The sequence below is a fragment of the Salmo trutta genome, chromosome 16, assembly GCF_901001165.1.
Source record: "Salmo trutta chromosome 16, fSalTru1.1, whole genome shotgun sequence".
Taxonomy (NCBI): domain Eukaryota; kingdom Metazoa; phylum Chordata; class Actinopteri; order Salmoniformes; family Salmonidae; genus Salmo; species Salmo trutta.
This window is the reverse complement of record NC_042972.1, coordinates 49,630,407-49,640,990: the sequence shown is the minus strand read 5'-3', so window position 1 is coordinate 49,640,990 and position 10,584 is coordinate 49,630,407. Positions and strand designations below refer to the sequence as shown.

The following is a 10,584-nucleotide window of genomic DNA, read 5'->3' as shown; positions in this document are numbered from 1 at the left end:
CTGTGTAGCCTATGCTTTGGACATAGGCCCTCATCCTCTTACTGGGATGCCAATGACTTTTATGTAAGGCATATATACTGAACAAAAATGTAAACGCAACATGCAACAATTTCAACGATTTTACTGAGTTACAGTTCATATAAGGAAATCAGTCAATTTAAATAAATTCATTAGGCCCTAATCTATGGATTTCACATGACTGGGCAGGGGCACAGCCATGGGTGGGCCTGGGGGGACATAAGCCCACCCACTTGGGAGCCAGGCCCACCCACTGGGGAGCCAGGCCCCACAAAAGGGCTTTATTACAGACAGAAATATTCCTCAGTTTCATCAGCTGTCCAGGTAGCTGGTTTCAGACGATCCCCCAGGTGAAGAAGCCGGATGTGGAGATAATGGGCTGGCGTGGTTACACGTGGTCTGCGGTTGTGAGGCTGGTTGGACGTACTGCCAAATTCTCAAAAATTACGTTGGAGAAATTAACTTTCAATTCTTTGGCAACAGCTCTGGTGGACATTCCTGTAGTCAGCATGCCAATTGCACGCTCCCTTAAAACTTGAGACATCTGTCGCATTGTGTTGTGTGACAAAACTGTACATTTTCGAGAAGCCTTTTATTGTCCCCAGCACAAGGTGCACCTGTGTAATGATCATGCTGTTTAATCAGCTTCTTGATATGCCACACTTGTCAGGTGGATGAATTATCTTGGCAAAGGAGAAATGCTCACTAACAGGGATGTAAACAAATTTGTGCTAAATAATTTGAGAGAAATAAGCTTTTTGTGCATATTAAACATTTCTGGGATCTTTTATTTCAGCTCATGAAACATGGGACCAACATTTTACAGGTTACATTTATATTTTTTGTTCAGTATAATTACAACATCTATATTGGTATAATTTTCACATCATAAGTATAGTCGCATGTATTTAGCGTATCTTACCTGGATATGGTCATGTCAGGTTTACCCTCAGAGGAAATCCCTCGTCTCCCTCGAAGACATATGGGCTCGGTGTTTGGGTCCGCGGAAAGCACTCTGGCCTTGTTACTGGCAGCTGGCCTGCAATGAGTTGGGAGCCGAACTTGCTTCATGAGAAGATTCCTGCACCTCCCTCCCGACCAAATGTGCCCACGTCAATCATGGTGAAGCAGCAACTTGCATCGCAGACTGCCATCAGGTCCATTGAGAAAAAGCCCTTGTAGTTGTAGTACTTTCTGCCTGAGTTTGCCGGAGCTAGATCCGAATATGTTTTCCGTTGACAGTTCCTGCACAACACAGACAATTTCAGCAATCCCCAAACTCTCTGGCAATTTCTTCCCATTTTGCCATGGAGGAATAAACAACAAAATCCTCCTTCAGGACATGCCAGATAGCCTGCCACACTTCTGTGATGATGGCACAAACTGTTGAGATTCCTAGCTTATAACTCGCAGCGATACTTTGCTGTGTGCTGCCACTCGCACCGAATGCTGTGAGTTCTCTCGTGCGATTTATGTGAGGGGCAAGTGGCTGAAGCAAGTCGTCAAATCTGACAAACCGACATCCAAAAGTATTGAAAATGTATTTCCTCGTCAAGGCTTCGCATAGGTTGGACAAGAGACATGTCTTCTCCGTCGTCCCCTCTTGTAGTGTTTTCTCAGTCGTTTTCTCTTCTTCTCCTCCTGAGTACTAAGAGCAGTTCAACCTCTTGCTGTTCAAGCTCTCGAAATCACAGTTCATAGAGACATGTTTGCTTCTGCCTCTGTGTCTATAAAGTAGCGCCGTAAAGCTACGTAAAGCTTAGAACACCAGACTAACCAGACATGTAGCTAGCTGTATTTGTAAACAGAAAAAAGGCATATAACACCAGATCCGGAAGGTCAAATGGCATCGCTAGCTACAGTCAGAGTGCCTCGGACCCTCTAGCTTGGTAAACTACTCTGGCTCCCCAAGCCCTAGAGGATTTACACAACACAAGGCGGACTTCCTCTCTGGGTGGAACGCAACGACGATTCTGGACAGAAATGCACGCCCTTGTACATGCATGCACATCAATTGACAGAGTGGAGTCTTTAGGCAAACACACACGCGCACATTCAGGACAACCTAGCCTACCCAAACGCACTATGCTAACGTACTCACAAACACACTATGCTAACATACTCACAAACGCACATTTTAACCATCATACTCACTCACACACACTCAGCCCAACCCACTTACTAGTATACACCGGAACAGACTATTAGCTGAACTAACTGTTCCCACAGCATTCACTCAATGTTAATCTTTCAGTGCAAACACAATTGACTACACTTTTAATTGACGTGCTGTATTTGCTTCTGCAAATCCACACACATTCCTATTCAATAACTATTGGCACAAACTAGGAACACCAAAGCCTGTATTTCAGTGAGTAAATAGCGACAGACCAAATAGCGATGCTGTGTTTTTCTGGAAGACAACGCAAATAATTGTATTGTCAGAGTAACCAACACATCCCCATGCTAACCGCAGCCATGGCAACAACCATCATCACTGCTCCGCCCGCCCAAACACTGTCCTAAACCCTTCAACCACAACCGGCACTGTCACCAACTGTCGCCTGCACTCGCTATCGTCAATTACACTACCATATTAACACCACGGCCATCCCCCTCACCATGGCAACGATTACCATCACCGCAGCCATAGACGCTATTGTGGCTGGCTGAATCATCACAGTCAGCCACACAGCAATAATGAAGCATTAGATCCAGGTCCATTTCCAGACCTGGAAGCACAATGAACATGCACACTGGCTCTGTGTAGAGACATGACGAAACTCTGTCAATCTAACACGGCCAAACCATCTGCCGCTCTAGTGTCACACACACAATGACAGAGGAACAGGAGCCCAGATGTGTGGAATCCCTAGAGTACATAGACACACTGCTGGTGTTACGCTTCCATTTGGCCCACAAACAATACGATAGTAAGCCTAGCTTCAGAGAGAGAGAAGACAGACAGTTTAACTGCAGTCATGCATGGGATCAGGTATTATGTTGAGTTCTCAGTACTTACCCCTTTCATCTGCTGGGCTCCAGTGACCAGTTGCAGAGTCTTCTCCAGCTCCTTCTCAATGCGGCCCGCCCAATGCATCATTCTGAGGGAACAAAGACACACAGCTGTAACTTTAATATACAAGCTTATCACAAATATTATGAGTTGGGGAAGGGCGTAAGAAAGTCAGTTCCCTTCCCTTGTTAATCCTCAAGTGATGTATATAATTGCATGTGATGTGTGTGTGTTCTGTGTGTGTGTTCTGCCTGCAGCTATGGAACCCTGACCTGTTCACCGGACGTGCTACCTGTCCCAGAACTGCTGTCCCAGACCTGCTGGAACCCTGACCTGTTCACCGGACGTCCTACCTGTCCCAGACCTGCTGTCCCAGACCTGCTGGAACCCTGACCTGTTCACCGGACGTGCTACCTGTCCCAGACCTGCTGTTTTCAACTCTCTAGAGACAGCAGGAGCGGTAGAGATACTCTCAAAGATCGGCTATGAAAAAGCCAACTGACACTTACTCTTGTGTTACTGACTTGTTGCACCCTCGACAACTACTATGATTATTATTATTTGACCATGCTGGTCATTTATGAACATTTGAACATCTTGGCCATGTTCTGTTATAATCTCCACCCGGCACAGCCAGAAGAGGACTGGCCACCCCTCATAGCCTGGTTCCTCTCTAGGTTTCTTCCTAGGTTCTGGCCTTTCTAGGTAGTTTTTCCTAGCCACCGTGCTTCTACACCTGCATTGCTTGCTGTTTGGGGTTTTAGGCTGGGTTTCTGTACAGCACTTTGAGATATCAGCTGATGTAAGAAGGGCTATATAAATACATTTGATTTGAGTGTGTGTGTGTGTGTGTGTGTGTGTGTGTGTGTGTGTGTGTGTGTGTGTGTGTGTGTGTGTGTGTGTGTGTGTGTGTGTGTGTGTGTGTGTGTGTGTGTGTGTGTGTGTGTGTGTGTGTGTGTGATGTGTGTGCGTGTGTGTGTGTGTGTGTGGTGTATGTGTGTTTATCTGTCTGTTTGTCTGTATCTATCCGTCTTTCCGTCCATCCGTCACTCACTCCCCTCCTTCCTTCTACAGACACACTGTCTTTTTTTCATCTCCTAACGTCAGTTTTATTCATCAACATCCCGTCCAGCCGCCACTCATCCCTGGGGTTCTGGTTGGACGGAGCGCGAGCGGGTGTTCTTTTGGCTGGGCCTCGATCAGCAGCAGGGCTGTAATAAAAAAGCTTCACTTCTGACAGAAGTGCACAATAAGCAGGAGGCGCTCTCAGTGGACGGAGCCAAGTCTGGAATTAAGAGCTCAAACGTCTGGGGCTCATCAGTTTATATCTTCCATCAAGGCTGCAAATGACTTAATGGATCAAGATGTTCACAAGCTGCTGTTCGATCAGCAAGAGTTACCAACTTAGAGTGGAGTCCCTACCCACCCAGGCATCACTCAGATAGAAATAAAAAATAATTATACTAACATACATGGGAAAAGAATAGTAATGAATAACAATAATAACTAAGTCATGTACAAATGTTAAGGAAAAGTAACAAAAAAAATTCTACAAAACATGAAACTGTACCCTTTCTTCTGTCCTTGTCTTTGTGGTTGTGTTTTGACTAGACGGTGGCAGACGACTCTGAGCCACGCAGCCTTTCCTTTCAGACACGCCAGACACTCACATCACCAGCACAACACTGTCATTTGTCTCTTAATAATACCCCAAAAAAACAAATGTCAGCGTTAAATGTCAGATTATTTGGAAAGAAAAGACGGATCTATTAACCAATACCAATCTGCCAGGAAGTGACAGAGAGACCTGGAACGACTGAGTATAGTTAACAGTACATCATATCTGTAACCAGGACCACTGACAGGAATCAGATAAGACATAGGCCTCTGTGAGTGTAGAGAAAGCATTTGTTCAAATGTTACCCACATAGAATAATGTGTCTTGACTGTGTTTATAAGGGGGATATAGAGAACAAGAGATGAAAAGAGGATTGCCTCTAAAAAAAAGGATTGCACAAGGCAGGATTGCTCAAGAAAGCTCGCTGACTATGAAAAGGTCACCTAGCAATGAAGTGAACACAGGCTTAAAGTGAGATCACACTGGAGCAGAATGCACTGATGCTAACAGCTAGTGACAATACCTCTGTCCCCAAGCTAAGCACACTCCTTACACAACTTGACTAGTGTACAGTCACCTACACACCTACACACACACACACACACACTTGCACATTGACAGACACAACCAAGTTGTATACATATGCATACTGCGTTAAAACACACAAACAAACACAACATTGGTGGTGAACTATCATTTTACACGGTAAATATTGCTGGATTGACCTACTGACTCTCAGGCTAAGGCTGATTTATCTCATGTTTAAGCTAAGCCAATGTTGACCTTCATTTGGGCTGTTACTTCAACGTTTTACATTTTTTAATGTCACACGCAGAAGTACAGTGAAATGATTTTCTTGCGAGCTCTAAACCCAACAATGCAGTAATCAAAATCAATGTAGTAGCCTACTCAAAATAACTTACGGTATTATTAGTATTAAATCCAAAAGTGTATTTTAAATATCACTACTTGTATGAGCCTAGAATAATTAATTAGGTTACATAATTTGTGCATGAATAGGTCCAAAAGTAGAATTCCATCAAATATCGTTCAGCGAGTTTGGGACATTCATTGGGTCTGTCATCCAAGACTATCTCAGGTCGACATGAAACGACTTTATTATCAACCCAATAGCTCTTCTTCATTCAAGCTCCATCGCAACGTTGAATCGATGGATCTCTAAACCCAAGTCATTTCTAGTGAGGTGAAGCATTGAAAAATAATCCATATTAGGACTATATTCATACGTTTATGAAAGTAAATGTTAGTGAAATTGCATATAATTTGATGCACAATATTGTAAGACATAATTTACCTCGAGATGATTTTTTAAAGTCCAGTCCACCTCCAATGATAAGTTATCACCATTATTTGTTTTTCATCAAATGGACAGTAGGCCTACTGTAATTGGCCAATAACCTGATGTTCAGCACACACACACACACACACACACACCAGCGACAACACCCATCCACCGGGGTGTCAGACTTTTCTCTGGATTACCTTAATCCGATGTCACATTGTACATTTCTCTTCGCTGTTGTTCACTATGTTCACCTCAAGGACTATTTTCATTAGCACTACTTTAGTTCCAGTTTACATCGTTTTCCCCCCCGAGTTACCTGGCACGTCTGTGTAAGAACTGCAGCGAATTGTGATTGACCTTGACAGTCTTAACAGTCTCTAAAAAAAATAACTTCGTTTCTTATCCAAACAACCAGCGGCCTTATAAAACGTAAATACGGTTCGACTCGGTCTAGAAATGAAATGTAGCCTATGCGTAGAGTTCAGAAATTAGGCAATCACGTCTATAACAATATTATGACACATGCCTTATTAGCCTATTCATACAAGACAGTAATGATTAGTAAATGTTTCAATTTATTTGGGCGGGATAGCCTAAAACGGTTACATCAAGGAAAATCTTGACACACAGTTGTCTCTGTGAGAATCTCCGTCATAAATCCTGCAACAGTCCCACTATACAGCTCGCAGCTCCAAAAGGAGGGCTCGCTAGCCAGATAATAATTGCCCATATACACAGTCAGTAGCCTAATATGTCATAGGCTACTAATGTCCGACTAAGAGCGTTGTAGCCTAAAGCATGAGCTTGTGAATTATACATGTTTTTATTAGTCTATTAAAATGTCGTCCTCCTGTGCGTAATTGTGTAGCCAGAGCGCAAAGCATTGATTCTTATTTTTAAAAGCGATGCATTGGAAGTGGAGGGAATAGATGTGGAATTATAGAGTAGTGGATTATAGAGTAGTGAATTATAGAGTAGAATAGATGCATCCGAGGAGGAAAGTTCCCAAATTCATCCTTATCAAATTCTTCAGTGATCAGATAGCACACATTCTATAGTTTCATATCAATGACTGATTTATAAACCAGATCTCAAATTAGAGAGAGGGGGGAGGGGAGGGTTATCCCTGAAGCAACAGTAAGGCTCCAGAATCGGACGACCTTTACTGACACAAGAGACGCAGAAAAAGTTCCAAGCATGTTTTAGGCTACACATTGATTGAATCCCAAAATGAAAAACAATATGTAGGTTAATGCAATACATGTCAGAATAACATTTCAAATAGCGTTGGGTGTAACGGGCCATATAATGCTTATTAATAAGATATAGGCCTATACGGCTGAGGCCAGATTTCCTTATGCATATCGTTGTACCTATTCTCGTTCCGACTTGCATAGCCTATTGCTGCCTACAATACAATACTGTCAATTAAGAAATGTTTTATTTACGCAATTTGATGGAATATAATCAAGAAAAACTAGCTAAATCTTGATGCACACGATGGTGAATAGCTAATACTGATAACACTGCAATGGAATGATTAGTCTAACTGTCAAACCCATTCTAATTAATAGGACCTATGCCTACACTTATTTTAGTCATATTTAGGTCATATGTTTTCAAGCTATTGGGGTCGAGGAGAGAGATATAGGCCTATATATTCGTAAAACTCAATTGAAGAGTTCGTTCTCCTTCACACCCACCTGGTGAAATGCGCGTGCAGTGCCATGGCGCAACGGGAGTGCAAGATTTGGACCTCCTCGCGGGCACTTTCCCTCCGGTTATAGTCTGCCTCCGTTACGGAGGGGCATGGAATTTTGCTGCTTAAAATTTACTGATTTTTTTTTTTTTAAACGGTAGCATGGCAATAAAATCAGTCGAATTGATTGATAGTTAGGCTACTTTGATTTAGTTTTTTTAAGGGATTAGCATTGTGACTTGGTTAGGTCGAAGTAACTCGGCTATCACCTATGCGCCTTCTGAATGCTTTTGTCAACATTGTAGCATGTTTGACTATCCGTTATGAGCACAGAAGAAAATAAAAAAATACTAGGTGATTTGTATTGAGCAGAAATGTTATCTAATCCCAAACCATGATCAATAATTGGACTCCCATGCTATTACGGTGAGCACCTGTGCCTTGCCATTAGTAACCCATGCACCTATCCATGCAAACAACATCCCATAATCGACAATATTTGGAAGGGCAGAAGTAGTAGATTGGACTATGGCTAAATTGTCATTGCTACAATAACATTCGTGCACGCGGATATATCTGTAACGTAGCTCACGCATGATTCAGAGACGGAAACTGCGTTTCTGTTTCAACATCAGAGCCAGTTAGCATCGCGCGACTATCGCACCTTTTAGTAAACCGCACGGTTTGGGCAAACTGTCCCAGTTCTGAGCTCTCATCTCAGCAATAACCCCTGTTTCCATCTCCCTAAATGTAGGCTACTTACGTGTAGTGCTGAGGGAAGCGGAGGCTCCCCGTTGCCGGCGAAGAGACGCTAATGATGAGGATAGTTTGGATTGAGAACATACAGAAAATACCGTAGGACTGAGCGCAGATCGCCATTTTCCATAAAATATTCAAGAAACTGGGATAAATAGAATGGGACCGTGAGAATAATCTCTTACAGCCGAACTAAGAATAAACGCTGAGCTCCGGGAAGTGTGTCGGTTGATAGCGAGAACTCGCGCTGTGAAATCTCAATCTGAAACGTACAGAGGATTGGCAGGTCAAGACAGCGGATTCGAAGACTCACAGATGCATTGACGCTGCTGCCGCCGCTGCTGCAGCTGTGCCTATTTGCGCACTCCTCCCTCTCCCTGCCTTGCACATTTGCTCCGCTCACTCGCTCTCCAATGTAACAAAACCAACGGCGTGAACACAAGAGGACACATTCGCGCCAATATTCCAACACGACAGACGGGGGCGCGCGTCAGGCTCACTGTCCTGTTCACCATGCAGGATTGTGAGCACAAAGGAACCAAGGCTTTGTTTTGGTAGTAACAGGCATGCTCTAGACGGGTAATACATTAACTTGAGAAATGTTCTTCTCTTTGTTGGAGTCAAAGTCTTTAGTAATAGTTGTTGTGAAGGACAGGAGTCATCGGAGACTGTACAAGCACCCTCAACAACCCCAAGTATTTATTCTCTGGTTCTCAAACTCTAAAGCACTGTTACTGCAGTGTTCCCTTGTGTCCTAACATATTTAACACAACATTATACTGCTGCATGATTACTGACCCAGTAAAAATACAAGGCCATAGAAACAGACATATCCAGGTGCTCCACATCCTGTTACCAGGCCAGCTCTGTATGTCTGTTCTGTCTATCTGTCTGTCTGTCTCTATTCTGTCAACCTGTCTCTGTTCTGTCTGTGTTCTGTTCTGTCGATCTGTCTGCCTGTCTCTGTTCTATCTATCTATCATCTATCTATCTATCTATCTACAGTTGAAGTCGGAAGTTTACATACACTTAGGTTGGAGTTTATTTGTATTTATTTATTTCACCTTTATTTAACCAGGTAGGCTAGTTGAGAACAAGTTCTCATTTACAACTGCGACCTGGCCAAGATAAAGCAAAGCAGTGCGACCCACATGGAATAAACAAACATACAGTCAATAACACAATAGAAAAGTCTATATACAGTGTGTGCAAATGAGGTAAGATAAGGGAGGTAAGGCAATAAATAGGCCATAGTGGCGAAATAATTACAATTTAGCAATTGAACACTGGAGTGATAGATGTGCAGAAGATGAATGTGCAAGTAGGGATACTGGGGTGCAAAGGAGCAAAAATAATAAATAACAGTATGGGGATGAGGTAGTTGGATGGGCTATTTACAGATGGGCTATGTACAGGTGCAGTGATCTGTGAGCTGCTCTGACAACTGGTGCTTCAAGTTAGAAAGGGAGATATGAGTTTCCAGCTTCAGTGATTTTTGCAATTTGTTCCAGTCATTGGCAGCAGAGAACTGGAAGGAAAGGCGGTCAAAAGAGGAATTGGCTTTGGGGATGACCAGTGAAATATACCTGCTGGAGCATGTGCTACGGGTGGGTGCTGCTATGGTGACCAGTGAGCTGAGATAAGGCGGGACGTTACCTAGCAAAGACTTATAGATGACCTGTAGCCAGTGGGTTTGGCGACGAATATGAAGTGAGGGCCAGCCAACGAGAGCATACAGGTCGCAGTGGTGGGTAGTATATGGGGCTTTGGTGACAAAACGGATGGCACTGTGTTAGACTGCATCAAATTTGCTGAGTAGAGTGTTGGAGGCTATTTTATAGATGACATCACCAAAGTCGAGGATCGGTAGGATGGTCAGTTTTACGAGGGTATGTTTTGCAGCATGAGTGAAGGATGCTTTGTTGCGAAATAGGAAACCGATTCTAGATTTAATTTTGGATTGGAGATGCTTAATGTGAGTCTGGAAGGAGAGTTTACAGTCTAACCAGACACCTAGGTATTTGTAGTTGTCCACATATTCTAAGTCAGAACCGTCCAGAGTAGTGATGCTGGACAGGCGGGCAGGTCCGGGCAGCGATCGGTTGAAGAGCATGCATTTAGTTTTACTTGCATTTAAAACCAGTTGGAGGCCACGGAAGGAGTGTTGTATG

The 10,584-nt window shown here is 43.3% G+C and overlaps 1 long non-coding RNA gene across 1 annotated transcript; it reads right to left on the bottom strand.

Moving 5' to 3' along the window:
- Positions 1-3,043: 3,043 nt before the first annotated feature.
- On the bottom strand, positions 3,044-8,863 carry LOC115150947 (uncharacterized). Its single transcript, XR_003867182.1, has 2 exons — positions 8,421-8,863; positions 3,044-3,122 (listed from the first exon to the last, which is right to left on the bottom strand). It is a non-coding gene; the product is annotated as an uncharacterized LOC115150947 (long non-coding RNA).
- Between the last annotated feature and the right edge of the window lie 1,721 nt (positions 8,864-10,584).